The sequence below is a fragment of the Malaclemys terrapin genome, chromosome 7, assembly GCF_027887155.1.
Source record: "Malaclemys terrapin pileata isolate rMalTer1 chromosome 7, rMalTer1.hap1, whole genome shotgun sequence".
NCBI lineage: Eukaryota > Metazoa > Chordata > Testudines > Emydidae > Malaclemys > Malaclemys terrapin.
In genome coordinates this window covers 77,473,872-77,488,971 of record NC_071511.1, presented here as the reverse complement: position 1 = coordinate 77,488,971, position 15,100 = coordinate 77,473,872, and the positions used below count along the sequence as shown (strand labels likewise).

The following is a 15,100-nucleotide window of genomic DNA, read 5'->3' as shown; positions in this document are numbered from 1 at the left end:
CAATGCATATAAATAAATTGCAGAAGCACTGAAATACAGATACTGATGGCAAAAGCCAACCACTGAGGTATAGGTGCTGAATCACAGGCCTGAACTGAGGTAAACACAGACACTTAGGCAAAGCATGGAGGTGAAAAAGTTGAAATATCTAAACAAAAACCCAATGCGAGGACCTTCTAGGCTGCCCAGAGTAGGGCCGCCCAGAGGATTCAGGGGGCCTGGGGCAAAGCAATTTCAGGGGCCCCTTCCATAAAAAAAAGTTGCAATACTATAGAATACTATATTCTCGTGGAGGGCAAATTGCCCCACTTGCCCCCCTGGGCAGCACTGGCCCAGAGATTGAAATCCTATTGGTGCTCTGATGTGCAGAGGCCAAAAGCCAGGAGGGTCCAGGAAATACAATTGAGAAGTGCAGAGAGGGAGCTGGCTAGGAGTGACAAGGGCAAGGCGGCCAAGCAGGCTTGACACTAAACTAAAACGATGAAGAGCCGGCACAGCAATGGGCGCGCCAAGAACCTGACCAGACGGCTTCATGGGCGAGCACGGGTGTGCCACCCCGGCTGTCCAACTCCCCGCTAGAGGCAGGGCGTGGCCCCCCGAACCATCCGCATGCTGCGGTCGGGTGTGTCAAATGCAGACAGCATCAGCGCCCGCCCCCATCCCTACGGGGAGGCCTGGCCTAGCCACACGCTCCTTCTCCCAGCGCAGCTTTGAGTCAGGGCGGGCGGGAAAAGCCGTTGAGAGCAATGGAACGGGGAAGAGAACGGCGCGCGCCCCGGCGGGGCGAGGGAGAAGACGGAGTAGGACGGGCGCGCGCATGCTGTTTCCGGCAGCGGCTGCGCGTGCGCAGTAGCAGGCGCTTACCTCATTGTCGGAGCCTGGCCTGATTTCCGGGGCGTGTGCTCTGGGGCGGGGGAGGGGCCAGAGCACAGGACGCTGGCCGGGTGTGCGCGGAGCCCTGCCCATCCCACCCCTTAGCTGCCAGGGGCCGCCGGTTGCCGGCATTCATCCGAGACAGCGGGGCGCACAGCCCGGGCCCCGCAGGAGGAGACCGTACAGACTCCCCCATCCCATCCCATCCCTGCGGTGAGTGCGGCGGCGGGGGGCGAGTGCACCATGACCCTTCTCCCCTAGGCCGGGAGTACCGGGGGGGCTAGACCCCTCCCCTGGGTTGCGCGGCTGGAGGTCTCTTCCCCACCCCTTGGCCGGAGTCCGGCTGTAGATGCAGCTACCCCATCTCGTGGTGCCTGGGTGGGTTGGGGCTTGGCTGTGATTTGCGGGCTGTGCAGAGGATGCTGCAGCATCACCAGGCTTCTAGGCCAGGGGGATGTGTCATGAAAAACATGAGCCGCCCGGGGAGGGGGGAGGCTCTCCCTGCATGATACGTTAATAACAGGGCGCAGCTTTAACCTTTCATCTTGTCTGAATGTCACTTGCAGCAGCTGATGGCTTTGCAGGGTTCACTGCTGTGCTACCCGTGCGACAGGTGTGGCCGTCGTGGGCTGCAGGGCTCTACACCAGGGTCGCCATGCCTGTGGGGGGCATCCTTTGGGGGTAAAGGTAGCAGGCTGATGAGTTAAAAGTAGTCTTGGGTGGTACACCGCTGCAATCACCTCTTCTCTATTTTAAACATGACTTTTTTTCTGTTGGTGAGTAACACCCACAGAAACAACAGGGGAAACCGCTAATTAAGGCCCTGCTGAAGGAAAAGAATCTGTGCAAAGTGTGAGTCTGTGTGAGGAGCTCTTTGTAGGGTTGGGGTCTAATATGGGAAATGCACATGCCTGAAGTAAACAACCTGAAAAAATAGATAATCTTTTTCTCTGTCTTTCAGTTTTACTCTAGGGATTGTTTGTAACAAGAGCAGGAAAATGGTTTTTGGAAATAAATAAGTTCACATTCCGTTAACCAGGGTAAGACCTTGCCTGTACCACCCATTGCCTCCTGTAACCTCATATTCAGTAAAATGTACTTTAATGTGCCAATGAACATAGGCAACATCAAACCCTAACCTTGACTTGGAGCAGCTCAAGCTCTGTCTTCAAACTGAGGGCTTGTCTACATTACAAAATTAGGTTGACCTTCAGCTTCTGCAGTAATTAAATCAGCGGTTGTGTCTACATTACCCTCCTTCTGCTGGTAGGGTGTGTCCTCACCAGGAGCGCTTTCACTGACTAAAGTGGGGTACTGATGGCACCAGCTGTGAGCCAGGCAGGGGCTCAATTTCACAGCAGGGAACCTACCCACAGTGAAATTGACATTCCTGTCAGCTTCACAGCTGCTATTATTTCACATTTCCTCTCTGATTCCTGCTTGAAATAATAGCAGCTGTGAAATTGACAAGAATGTCAGTGGCTGGGCTTGGGTTCTCCTTCTGTCCCCCAATTCCTCACCAGGAGTTGGTAGCAGGGCTCTGGACTGCCAGCAGGAGATGTGAGTAATGCAGTGTCTACACAGACACTGTGTCACCCTAACTACACTGACCTAAGTGCTATGCCTTTTGCAGAGGTGGAGTTATTAGGCCGATGTAATGGGCGGCTTACATCGGTGGGAGCACTATTCTAGTGTAGACACTGACATAGTTAGGTCGCTGTAAGTTGCCTTATGTTGACCTAACTCTGTAGTGTAGACCAGGCCGAAGATTGCAAAACTGAATGGGAACAATGCTGTAGCAGCATACTAGTGTCCAGCACAGACATAAGGTAAGGAGAGGGAGACTGAAACATCATGACAGATATGTGGGCCAGTACTTGAGGTAGCCGGTTGCCTACATCACTATATAAAATTTATATTTAATACTTAACAAACAGCATTTTCTCATCTCTTCCCATAATGAGAGAACCAAAAACACTTTACTCGTTGTCTACAGTGTGTGTGTGTGTGTGTGTGTTTATTTATAAAAAAAAAAAAAAAGTCAGTGAGAAGTAGAATATTGGAAGGCTGCATATCATAGAAAAGGGAGTGAAACTTAGTCTTTGAAGTTGCAATTAGTTTTGTAAAGGTTTTTTGAAAACAAAAGCTGAACTCAGTGGTTAATTCACCAGCTTCAATTTGTCAGGGGTTGAAAAGAGTGCATTTGACGTATGGTTCATTGTTTAAATTTGCCTCAAGCGTATTTTTGTGGAAAGACTCCTGTTGAAGGCAGTGGATCTCCATGCGGTCATAGAGGTCCACTTGCATGGGTCAGCTTGTTGGATTGGTGCCTAAGCTCTTACCATGTATTTTCATGTTGTGTGTGAGCCTGGAGTCTAGGCCAGTTGCTCTTTTTTTTAAAATACACTGGTAAAAATGCTGCTGCTACTACTACTAATTCTGGTGCAAAATGTATGCTTTTATTCTGGTGCATTTTTATAGAACCAAAACCCAATACAAAACATGGAAATGTTTGTAAATTCCAATAAAAACTGTTTTAAAAAATATTCTTCTCTAGTACTTGACACTCCAAAGCAAAAGTGAAACTAATAAACTCTCTTGAAATTGAAAGAAATTCAAAATGTAAACAAACAGCATACATAGTGCAATGGATTCTGTGAAGGTAGAATTGATATATTTTAAACATTAGGCACTCACTTTTGCAATATTTAGCCAAAATTAGGCACCTAAATATGGATCTTTTTGGTTATTATTAATGTAAAGAACTTAAAAACATTATTATGCTCTTTTTCATCCTTTGCTCTGTCAGGGTGGATAATGAAAATTGGTTAGTCAGTTTCATTTTGTTCATAATTAGGTTCATTATTAGGTTCCCAGTGTTCTGTCTGCAATCATTGTAGGATATTGTTTTGTAAATACAAGTGAAAAACTACTTTGAACAAATAATGGGAATATTTTTACTTTGGAAAATTTCTATTTTTAGTCTTTATTAAACCTTGATTTTTTTTAAAAGAAACTCTAAATATTTATCTAAGGAGTTAGTAATGTAGTTACCATCTTTTCTCCCCCAGAAACATGACCTCAATCTGGCCAAATCACACTTTAGTAACTTTATGCTCATGAATAGTCCCAGTAAGTGTAATAGAACTACACACGTGTGTAAATGTTTTCAAGAATGGGGCCTAGTACTTTCAAATCTGACTATATCCTTTAAAAATGATTAAGGTCTGGTCTACGCTAACCCCCCAATTCGAACTAAGGTACGCAACTTCAGCTACGTGAATAACGTAGCTGAAGTCGAAGTACCTTAGTTCGAACTTACCGTGGTCCAGACGCAGCAGGCAGGCTCCCCCGTCGACTCCGCATACTCCTCTCGCCGAGCAGGATTACCGGAGTCGACGGCGAGCACTTCTGGGTTCAATTGCCTGCCGCCGAACCAGCGCGTAAGTATAGACAGGCTTTAAGATATTTGGAATTAGCCACTGAAGAGGTGTCAGAGCTTCTGTAGAACCAGAAGCATCTTGCAAAAATCATGCTGTCTAAATAATAAAAAATCTTGTTTGCATAAAATGGCTAGAGTTCATATCTCTGGAAATGATAACCTTAATTCTATTCAGTGGATAAATTTATTGCATATTCTACAGAGATACTGTCAATATGCTGAAGTGTAATCAAGAGGGCTATCTTTTTAACAAGAGAAAGCTATCCATGTTAGGTTTATGTTGGGTGACTCCTTGCCAAAAGGGATGGTAAGGAGATCAAATAACTAGTGATGCTTTCAGTAGTTAGGAGGCTAAAATGCATACTTTATTTTATTTCAATGTAACTAATAAAAAGATGCCTATACAAAGCACTCTGGGCAACTTAGCACATAATTAATTAATACACCTCTACCCCGCTATAACGCGACCTGATATAACACGGGTTTGCATATAGCGTGGTAGCAGCAGGGCTCCTGCGGCGCTTTTAAGGGGTCTGGGGCTCTGGCTGCTGCGGGGAGCCCTGGGCCCTTTAAATCACTGCCGGAGCCCTGCAGCCACTACCCTGGGGAGACAGGTACAGCATGGAGACAGGTGATCCCTTGGGTCAGGCTGTTGGGGCTTTATAGGCATAACCAACCTGTCTAACCCCATAAACTCCACCTATAGAACAGCAGGTAGCCAGGGCAGACCCTAGTGCACTGGTTTCATATGCTCCCAGCAAGATGCACCACTTACTAAGTGAGCTGCTGCATTCTGCCTCAGCTTCAGCTTGAGAATGATTTTAAGATATTGCCCCGTGGAGAACACATTGCAGTAGTCTAATCTTGAGGTAACAAGATCATGGATAATGGTGGCATAGATTACGTCTGAAAGGAAAAGTTCCAATTTCCTACTCAGACACATATAGTTAAACGCTGAATGGGCTACTCCTGTAATATGAACTTGAACAGCTGCTGGAGGTTTGAAGTCACTCGTAAATTGCTAATTAATGTTAGATATATTCCCTCCATTCAAAGGGACTGATATTACCTGTGCCATTATCTCTGGCTGCTCCCCTCAAACCACCTAACCAATATAAGGTTGACCAAAGTGTTAGGTGAGAATGTGTCTTGTGATTGTCATTAGTTTGAAATGTATGCTTCCGAAACTTTTGGTGGTTGGTGAGTATTTTCTTAGTTGCAAGCAGTGCTATGATACACTGGATTTAAAGATTTCAGGAAGCTGCTTTATGTAAGGACAAAATGTTGTGACTTTGGCTGCAAATCAGTTGAATAGTTTTTTTGTATCTTTATGGTATTTACTGAACCACAACTGGGCTGAAGTTTGGTATGCATCTTAAAATTTAGATGTATTATAGGATTCAGAAATGGAAGTGTTGAATACCATTCCTCCAGACTTTAAATTTACTAGCCATGAACTTGTTATTCATTAAGTTTTAAGAACTAGCAAGTTTGTGTGTGTTGTGAGGGTTCAGTATTTAGTAATATAAACTGGAATTCATCAGGAATAAAAAAACTGTTCTCTGAATATTCTTCTGAGATCTGCATCTGTAAACCTAGTAAATATACTGCTGTACTCCATTATATATTGGTAGCGCTTTGGCAAAAATCCTATTGGAGTAACGAATTTTGCTGAGTAAAGACTAAATTGTCCCACCAGTGCTTACCTGGGTATAAACAGCAAATCCCGATGGGTCTATTTTATCATCTTAAAAGCTACTTTTTCTATATGCTGTCCTCTTCCAACAATGAATGTTACTCCTTGTATAGAGATCTGAGTTACTAATATTTTTGACAATTTGATTGGTATTGAAATCATCCCTTTATGTACATAAATGATTTTAAATTGCTTTTCTTTGTTTTTGGCCTGTTTTTCTGTTCAGGAACTTGTGTCTTTGAGATTTTCCTGTCTTTACCCAGATAATAGATGTCTGGCTGTGCTATGTTTCCTTATAATCAGTAACAACAGCTCTAATCCTTTTTTTGTTACCCTTGCTAAGAATTTTATATTGTATCGCCACGGTGCTACTATTCCATAATATCTCTGTTTCATAAGGATAAAGTGATTACTTGCTGACACAAATTTTTAACTAAGATTCTTCCTCCTCAGCCGGGCTATAAATTGACTTGTGTTCTTCTATAAACTGATAATTGCATGGAGAAGTGAGGTTATATAGCCTTGGCTAGGGAAGTACTCTCAACATCTAGACTGTCAATATGTTAAGAAGTCTTAATTGTTTGACATATGGAAGGTAATATCCCTGCACAGAGATCATCTAAATAGATTAGACAATGCACACAAACTTATAACGTGGTGGCTGTTGCAGTTCTAGAGGGCCAGATCAAATCAGTTTTAACCACGTCTCATAATATTTCCTTCATGGGGAGATGTAAATCACTTCAACCTCAGTTGATCCTTTTTATTTGCCCTCTTGACTGAGTATCAGATCTAGAAGTCAAATTGGGAGAGTAGTTCCTATTCAACTAGATTACTTCAACTTTCCTCCTTTTCTGGGACAGGTGTTGGATGTGAAAAAGGTTGAATTTACAAGTATAGAAATCTATATGTTTTGAACTATGTTTAATAATCTTTTTCAATTTATATACTACTGCTAGATTCCAAAGTAGGTTGAACATGAAACATGTCTTTTGTTTTTCTATTGCAATTTTGCATAGTTGAGGTTGGAGTAGATGCAAAAAAGAAGTATCCTGAATCAGAGGACAAAAATCGATATAGATTTAGGGAATAATCTAGTTGTAAATATGGTTCAAATGCAATATGTACACAAATAGAGCTATATGCATGTGAATTTGAAATACTCTTGTGAATACTATGTTTGTTTTGAGTTCCTGCTGTTAAGGAACTCTTTTTTTACCTTGTTATTTAATCTGAGAGATTAAATATGCTGAGCATTAAAGAGAAATTTTTGTTAAAACCAATGTAGCAAGCAGGAGAGGGATCCTACAATAAGACTAAGTATATGGTAATTTTCTATTAATTATCAGATCTTTGCCCTGGCACCTGATTCATTTTTATAGTCTGTGTTATCACAGCATCATGTAATCTGGTATGACTGTATGATGTGGTACAGTCTGTGTCAAACACATACAAGGGAACCTCAGAGTTACAAACACCTTGGGAATGCAGGTTGTTTGTCACTCTAAAATGTTTGTAACTCTGAACAAAATGTTATGGTTGTTCTTTCAAAAGTTTACAATTGAACATTGACTTAATACAGCTTTGAAACTTTACTATGCAGAAGAAAAATGCTGCTTTCCCTTTATTTTTTTAGTAGTTTATGTTTAACACAGTACTGTACTGTTTTTGATTTTTTGGTTTTGGGTCTCTTCTGCTGCCTGATTGTTTATTTCTGATTTCAAATGAGGGGAGTGATTGACTGTGTTTATAACTCTGAAGTTCTACTGTATTTGTCTTCATAGGATACTTACTGGCTAATAGTTAACCTTTATTTTATTGTATGTCAATATTTGTCTCTTAGTAACTAGATTCTTACACTTAAATTGGACATCTGTTGCTCAAATTTAATTTTGAAAATAAGTCCAGATACTGGATACAAATTACCAGTGGGTACTTGTACCTCTGGGTACTTCCAGTGTCATTGGTATTCCAAGCATCTGGTGAATCAATATGCATATCATTGCTGAGCTCTTAATTTTTTTTTTAAATTCAGTAGCCAAAGCAGGACAAACTCTTTGTAATAATCTGAAGTCTAGTGTTGTTGTGTGGAGCTATCTAAGTTACTGTACTCAGACAGACTTCCTGATATTTTTATTGGGCTATACCTTTCTGCAATGGTGGAATATCCTGAATCCTCTTCAACTTTTTTCTTTTAATTTGCCACCACGAAGGCAGTCTGAATTTTTTGTTTATATCATTTTGTAAGACACTTCTGAGTGGGAATTGATGCTGACAAGTTTCTTATAGTTAGGCACACTTTCTGTTAATTGACACTAGAGTACAGTGATTTTTCTCATGAATCTTGTGTAATGTGAGTTGATTTTGGCAGGGTCAATTACTTTCTGACAAGTCCACTTTTTAATACGACAATGGTCAATTAAACATCTTGAATTAAACTAGTTTGCTTTAGCATCTTTTAATTTTAATCTACTGTTCTATTATAGTGATGAAAGCTTACTGTGAAAATGTGAATATATGAAAGGAAATAGATTATGTAGAAAAGTGAAGTACAGGGCACTGAATATTTAAGGTTAATACAGTTAGCCGTTAAGATGCTTGGAAATTTATCAAACAGGAATGCCTAACCTTATGAAACTTGCATGTGGATATATGCAGTGCCTGCGTTCCTGCTTATCTTGTTGCATGACTTCTAAAATTTTAGTAAATGAGTGGATATACTCAAACTAAAATACAAGGAAAATAAACCTCTACCCCGATATAACGCGGTCGTGGGGAGCCAAAAATCCCTACCACATTATAGGTGAAACGCCGTTATATCGGGATGGGGCGGCAGGACTCCAGTGGCGATTTAAAGAGCCCCAGGCCTTTTAAATTGCCGGCGAGCCCTGCTGCCGCAGCCCCGGGGTAGCAGCGGCAGGGTTCTAGTGGTGATTTAAAGAGCTCCGGGCTCCGGCCACTGCGGGGAGCCCGGGCCCTTTAAATCACTGGCGAGCCCTGCTGCTGCAGCCCTGGAGTAGTGGCGGCAGGGCTCTGGTGGTGATTTAAAGGGCCTGGGGCTCCCCGCCGGAGCCCTGGACTCTTTTTAAAGTGCCACCAGACCCCCGCTGCCACAGAGCTATATGTGAACCCATGTTATCTCGGGTCGCGTTATAGCGGAGTAGAGGTTATTTCTTGTTCACACACAGTTTTCCCATTCCACACGTTTTTCTCTCTGCTATGGCAGGCTAGAAGAGAGGACCACACTTGTAAGTCAGGATAAATACTTGGTTTCGCCCCCTTCTTTTGTGAGAACACAGTTTAATTCTGCCTCTGCTGGTCTGCAAATTTCCTGCTATCTCAGTGAGCACAGAAATACTTTAAACTTATGTTACTTTTGGCTCTTTCCCCTGTCTTAAGAAATTTTGTCCACTGGTCCAGTGGGAAGTTATACATTTTTATATTTTCCTATTGTGTACAACCAGTTAGGACTCGGAGAGGTCTCTGCTATCTGTGAGGAGTAAGTCAACATTTCGAGAGTCTCCCAAAATGGTGGACTTCTACATTTATATAGAGACATGACAGATTGGTCACAGCAATATTTGTATTCTCACAGTTCTTCTGTTAGAAATGCAAAATGGAGACTTGTCTTGGCAGTCATACTTTGCCTAATATGTTTGTGACATGAAATTAATTCTGGAAGTGCAATCTTTGGCAGCAGTCCATTCATTTATGACCACCCTGATGATACTTCAGATTACATAAACCTATTTGTCTCTTGGGATGACTCTGGCTTAAGTCAGATTTGCTGGTGAGGACTTAATTCTTGGGGTGTGATTTTGGTAACGTAAGGCTGGCTATGGTTGTACAAGATTTCGCTTTACTTGCATAAATATGGAACAAAGCTTACCTGTAAATAGCCAGCCCATGCAAGGCGTCTCTTAACAAGTGTATGTATAGGTCTCGCATTTTGAAGGAATTCCATAGATCCTCCCTTGGCTTACTTGTGTGTCATTCCTAGTGATCAACTTTGATCACAGAAGTTAATGCTCAGAAGAAATTCCCTGCACATGCAGGAAACTAACCCCATACCTGTTAATTTCAGGTTTGATATCCATTTTCAATGGACTGTCTTGCCAAAAGCTCTTGCTATCCTTATACCTGGCACATTCAGTGATTAAACTTGTTGGATTAGCATTCATTGGTGTATGTCTCATGACACATGGTTGTGGTCACACATCTGTACACTACTTCACTAGGAATAATGTTCAGTTAGCTTATTGAATCTTAATGAAGCCCAACTATTGACTGATCCTAGAATCCTCATCTGGAACAGACTTCATCTGTAGGAACATCCTAACTTCGTCTACTTAGATATGGCTGATTCTCTTTCAGAATTCTTCCATAATAACAAGGTGTTATACTTATCTACCATAATCATTAAGTTGCTTACCTGCTCAAAATATAGTGGCATAGGAGTAATCTAAAGTTTAATTAAAGCATTATTATGTGGATTCATGCATCCAGTACCATTCGTAGGTTTTTAGTTAATGTTCTCACTGAGACCAGACTCTCTCATATTACAACTTGGTTAAAAAGCAGTTCTAGACTGAAAGGTGACTATGGATCTTAAAACACTTTGAGATGCATGATCAATATCATTAGAGCCTTATCAGTGTGCCCACTTTTCAATTAAAATGTTATTTCCAACTGCCCTCTTTGCATACATAACATGGATTTTGAAGCAAGCTGATCTTGTTTTGTGCATGTCCATCATTAATAAAGATTTTGCTGGCTGAACTTGGCTATCAGTGATCCCTGAGCAATCTCGTTGACTTCAGTGGGCTTGTAGAAGTATAACTGACTTTAATTTAGAAAACAATTTTGGTGATACAAAGTAGTGATGGCATTGCAGCATGAACAGGAATACAGCAGTAAACTTGTAAGCTTGCTTAATCTCACAGATGGCACTGAATACACATTAGAAGTAGAGATATTGAGCTTTTATTATAGTTCTTCACAAACCTACTTTAAGGATGGTGTGATACCTTCATAACAAGTATGCCTTCCATGGACTAGCTTCTAGCAATATGAACACTGATTAAGTCCATTATTTTGTTGTTAGAAACCTGTGCTCAATAGTTATTTTATTATGATCCTTGTAGAGCTTATTGTTAGGAATTTCCCCAAAATCTTGAAGAGTAGGAATGTATTAATAGATCTCGAGGAAAAGAAACAACATATTTCTCCTTATTCTTTTTTGAGGTATGAAATTTTTAATATTCTCACTCATGCATTCATCTTTCTTGTAGAGTAGGATTCATGCTGACTCTTGTAAATGTTTTTCCTGCTCTCAAAAGTGGTGGCAGTGAAAGGGACTGTTATATTTGGTCTTGTGTTTAGAGGTGGAATGTATAAGAGGAACATCTTTCAAACCTTCATTGCTTTGGGAGCCCCCATTTGAATCTTGTGCTTGTTAGGACCAGATCCAGACATGTGAGTCTAATACTTTTTTTGTGCAAATTATTGCAGGTATTTTTTCTTAGTGATGGCCGGAATAGTAGGTAGGAAAGACTTGGGGTGGAGTATGGTATCTTTATTTAAACAAACAGAAACAAAAATCAACAAATGGAGATATTTAGGATTTGTTACAGAAGTCTTCCAACTTCTTGGAGATCTTATAAATATATTTCTGTTTAACATTTCTAGACTCTTGGTTGTGTTGCCTACTAATAAACATGTAATTTCTCAACGTTAATATTTTTAAACCTGGGCTCCATTTGCTGATATCAAAATATGTTGCATTCTGCAAATCAACAGTTAAAATAGGTGAACAGAAACACTATTCTGAATGTTTCTTTGATTTTTTTTTTAAACGAAAAAAAAATATTTGAAGCAAACATAACCAGTCTTCAATAAAAGTTTATCTTTAATGAGACTAGGCAATGTCATTCCTTTATCTGGCAGAGGAGAGTCAGAGATGAATGTACAAAATTCATGTCGTTCAGTCTCAAATTACCATCTTCATGTTAGTGCTGCACAGTGAACTCCAAAACTGTTTTGTACAGGCTTTCTTTCTTTCTCTTAGCTGTGAAACATATTACTATATCCTGACTTCTGAAAATTTCAATCCCATTCACTTATTGAATGCATCATTTGTAATCCTGTGTTGGAAAGGAGACTTGTTGAATGCAGCATCATACCTAAATTCCCTAGTCTTATACAGTTCAATTATTTATGGCTATCAATTTTTTATGCGAATATAAAAAGCAATCTGGCTCTGAGAACATAATGCTGCTGTATCAGTCCTGAATAGAGAGGAGAATAGAAAGAGTCAAAAGAAAGATGTTATTCCCCTCTCCCCACACACACTTGTTCCAGCAATAACCTGAGATAATCTTTTTCATAACCTGTTTGTTACGAAGACCAAAATCCATGATCAATTCTGACCTTAGTTTCTTGCATATTGCTGCCATTACCTCCAGAATCTCTCTCCCTCCCTCCCCTCCCCCCTGCATTTAGAAAAAAATCTATATACTCTGGCAGCATCTTTAGGCTGATTATTGAATTGCTGATTAAGCTGATGCACAGCTGCTGAGCCAGGGACCCTTTAGTTTATGAAGTATTAAAAATACTGTTTCACTTAAAATATCACTTACAAAAATGAACTCGGTAGCCTTTTCCCTGAATGTTAATGAATGCATAGTATGTATGGTAAGACAGTTAAAGCTTGAGTACGTTAAAATTACAGAATTGATTTACTTTTAATGTGACCTACATTTTGTTATCTGGGACACGGTAACTGGAAACTACAGTAAATGACATGGCTGGAGATTAATTTGACTGTTTGTCCTTCATTTCCATGATGGAGGCGGCAGAAATAGTGACAGGATACCTACTCTGACCATCAGTATTCCATATCTATTATTTATTGTTCATAATGCTAATTTGGACAGTTATAATGGTAATCCTGTCTACCTACCCCATCTATTCTTTAAATACAAGATGAAGATGACGTGTACCCCAGACTTTGACATGTCATTGTGACGGTCTTAATTTGTTAATAAGTAACTTTAAATAAGTTTTTCATTGTTGTACTGTTCCTGTTCCCTACATTTACATCTTGTCACAATCTTTTAAACAAACGTAACTTCAGGTTTGTGATGGTTCTCAGGTCTGTGAGTCACCCTGTTACCCCCTGCCTCCAATGAGAGGGAGTCTCTCTTGTGGTAGCTGGGTATCAGCTTATTGACAGCTATCAGCCCTTCAGCCAGTCAGGCATTCTCCTCCAATCCCCAAATCTCTTTGATCATTCCCTTGGGATGTCCATTCCCTGACACTGGCTACTCACAGAATTTCCAGATCCTCTGCACCCAAAGGTGCTGTGTACCCTAATTTACCAGTTTTACTTTAAACCACTGCTCCTGTAAACCACGCAGCACTTGTGAGCCCTTAAATAAACCTTCTTTTGTTTAATTATGTGAAAGAATAAAGATTTAACTAGAAACCAGAGAGTGATGGAAACATGGTTACAAAACAAAATCATAAAGTATGAATTTGTCTCTACATTTATCAATAGTTAACTTTATCTAATAAAGTAGATTTTTTCCCCTCCAAATTCAGTCTGTTTAGAAGCTGGCTGGTTTATCAATAACTAGGATACAAATGTTCATGAAAGCATCCCCTTCCATCAGGGGTTTCCCTCAGCGAATGGATTCAGATTCTTTCTTTACACTGTTATACTGAAAAAGGCTTTCGTGTCTATTCACAGGCCGGATGAAACTCTGCCTGGTAGAGTTTCTTTTCTATATTTAAGAGATTTTGATTGTTTGTTGTTTTTCATTGACTGACTGTTCTGGGATGTGGAAAGGGTAGACAATAGAATCTTGCATTATTCACCAGCTGACTAGGGAGGCATGACTTGAATGAGCGAGCCATCATTCAGACACATGTCCTGGTGACCAGTTTCTACTCCAGACCATAAAGCATATTTTTCAGTATAAATACATTATTCCTTAAATGTAACGCGCACATACATCTTGCAATGACTGATCCTTGACAAGTTATGAGCTTTTTGAAGATACCTGTGCGTGATACTCCATTATGGAAAAATAACCTGTAAGATGTGTTTGGTGTAGTGAGTTTGTCAGGTCTGAGATGAACGTTTGCAAGGACCGGAGGACCCTTTGCCAAGGGGTGTCTGTGGGTATGTCTACACAGCAAAAAAAAAAAAAAAAACAAAAAAACCCAGACCCATGGCTAACCTGTGCCAGCTGACTTGGGCTTGCGGGGTTCAGTCTGGAGACTGTTTTCATTGCTTTCAGGCTCAGGCTAGAGCCTGAACTCTGGATGCCTCACACCCCACAGAGTCATAGAGCCTGGACTCTGGCACCTTCCCACCCCCAGGGTCCTAGAGCCTGGGCTCCAGATGTATAGACACACCCTGAGTTACACAGTCATACAAACAAGCTGTTTTATAGGTAAAATGGGGTAAAAAAGGATTGAAGAATTTTCTAGATGTTTTTGACTGTTTAACACATTTTCCCTCTGTCCCATATTGTTCAAATTGTCTAGGAGGGGGAAGGGAAGAATGTCTGGCACAGAGCGTATGAGAAACTGAAGTTGAAAAGAACTTGTTTTGGTTTTGGGCTGGGGATGGGTAAGGAGTTGAGTTAAGAGGAGTCCAGTTAATCTGTAGAATGGAAAATAGTCAGTCTTACGGGTGATTTGCAAATGATTCTTAAAATAATAGGGTGGTTGTTTTAGCTTTGCTTCCTTATCATGAATAAAGGAGGCCTGTAATTTCTTCTCTCCAAAAAAATATAAAAAAATCTTAGCTTTTAACCTTAGAAGTATCAAGGATGTTAACTCTGGACTTTCCTGCTTTTGCTGAAGACATTTGTGGGTGAGGGATTTGCCTTGGATCTGATGTATATTGTGAATCCTGTTTAGTTTAGTGGGCAGAAGTTGTTGAATCTTTAACAAACAGAAGCATCTACATTTTCATTGGACATTGGCATTAAATACATTTAAATAGATATTAAAAATTTTAAGTGCCCTAAATATTTTTCTTCTGTTTCTCAAATTTTGGCATCTTGTGATGTTTTGGC

At 40.6% G+C, this 15,100-nt stretch overlaps 1 protein-coding gene across 4 annotated transcripts in view; it reads left to right on the top strand.

Moving 5' to 3' along the window:
* The first annotated feature begins 972 nt into the window (after window positions 1-972).
* Window positions 973-15,100, top strand: part of CCSER2 (coiled-coil serine rich protein 2) — a 138,233-nt gene continuing 124,105 nt past the window's right edge. For all 4 annotated transcript variants that reach the window (XM_054034773.1, XM_054034771.1, XM_054034775.1 and 1 more), the window contains exon 1: window positions 973-1,086. The gene's annotated coding sequence lies outside the window, so the exon portion shown is untranslated. The remainder of the gene's footprint in view (window positions 1,087-15,100) is intronic.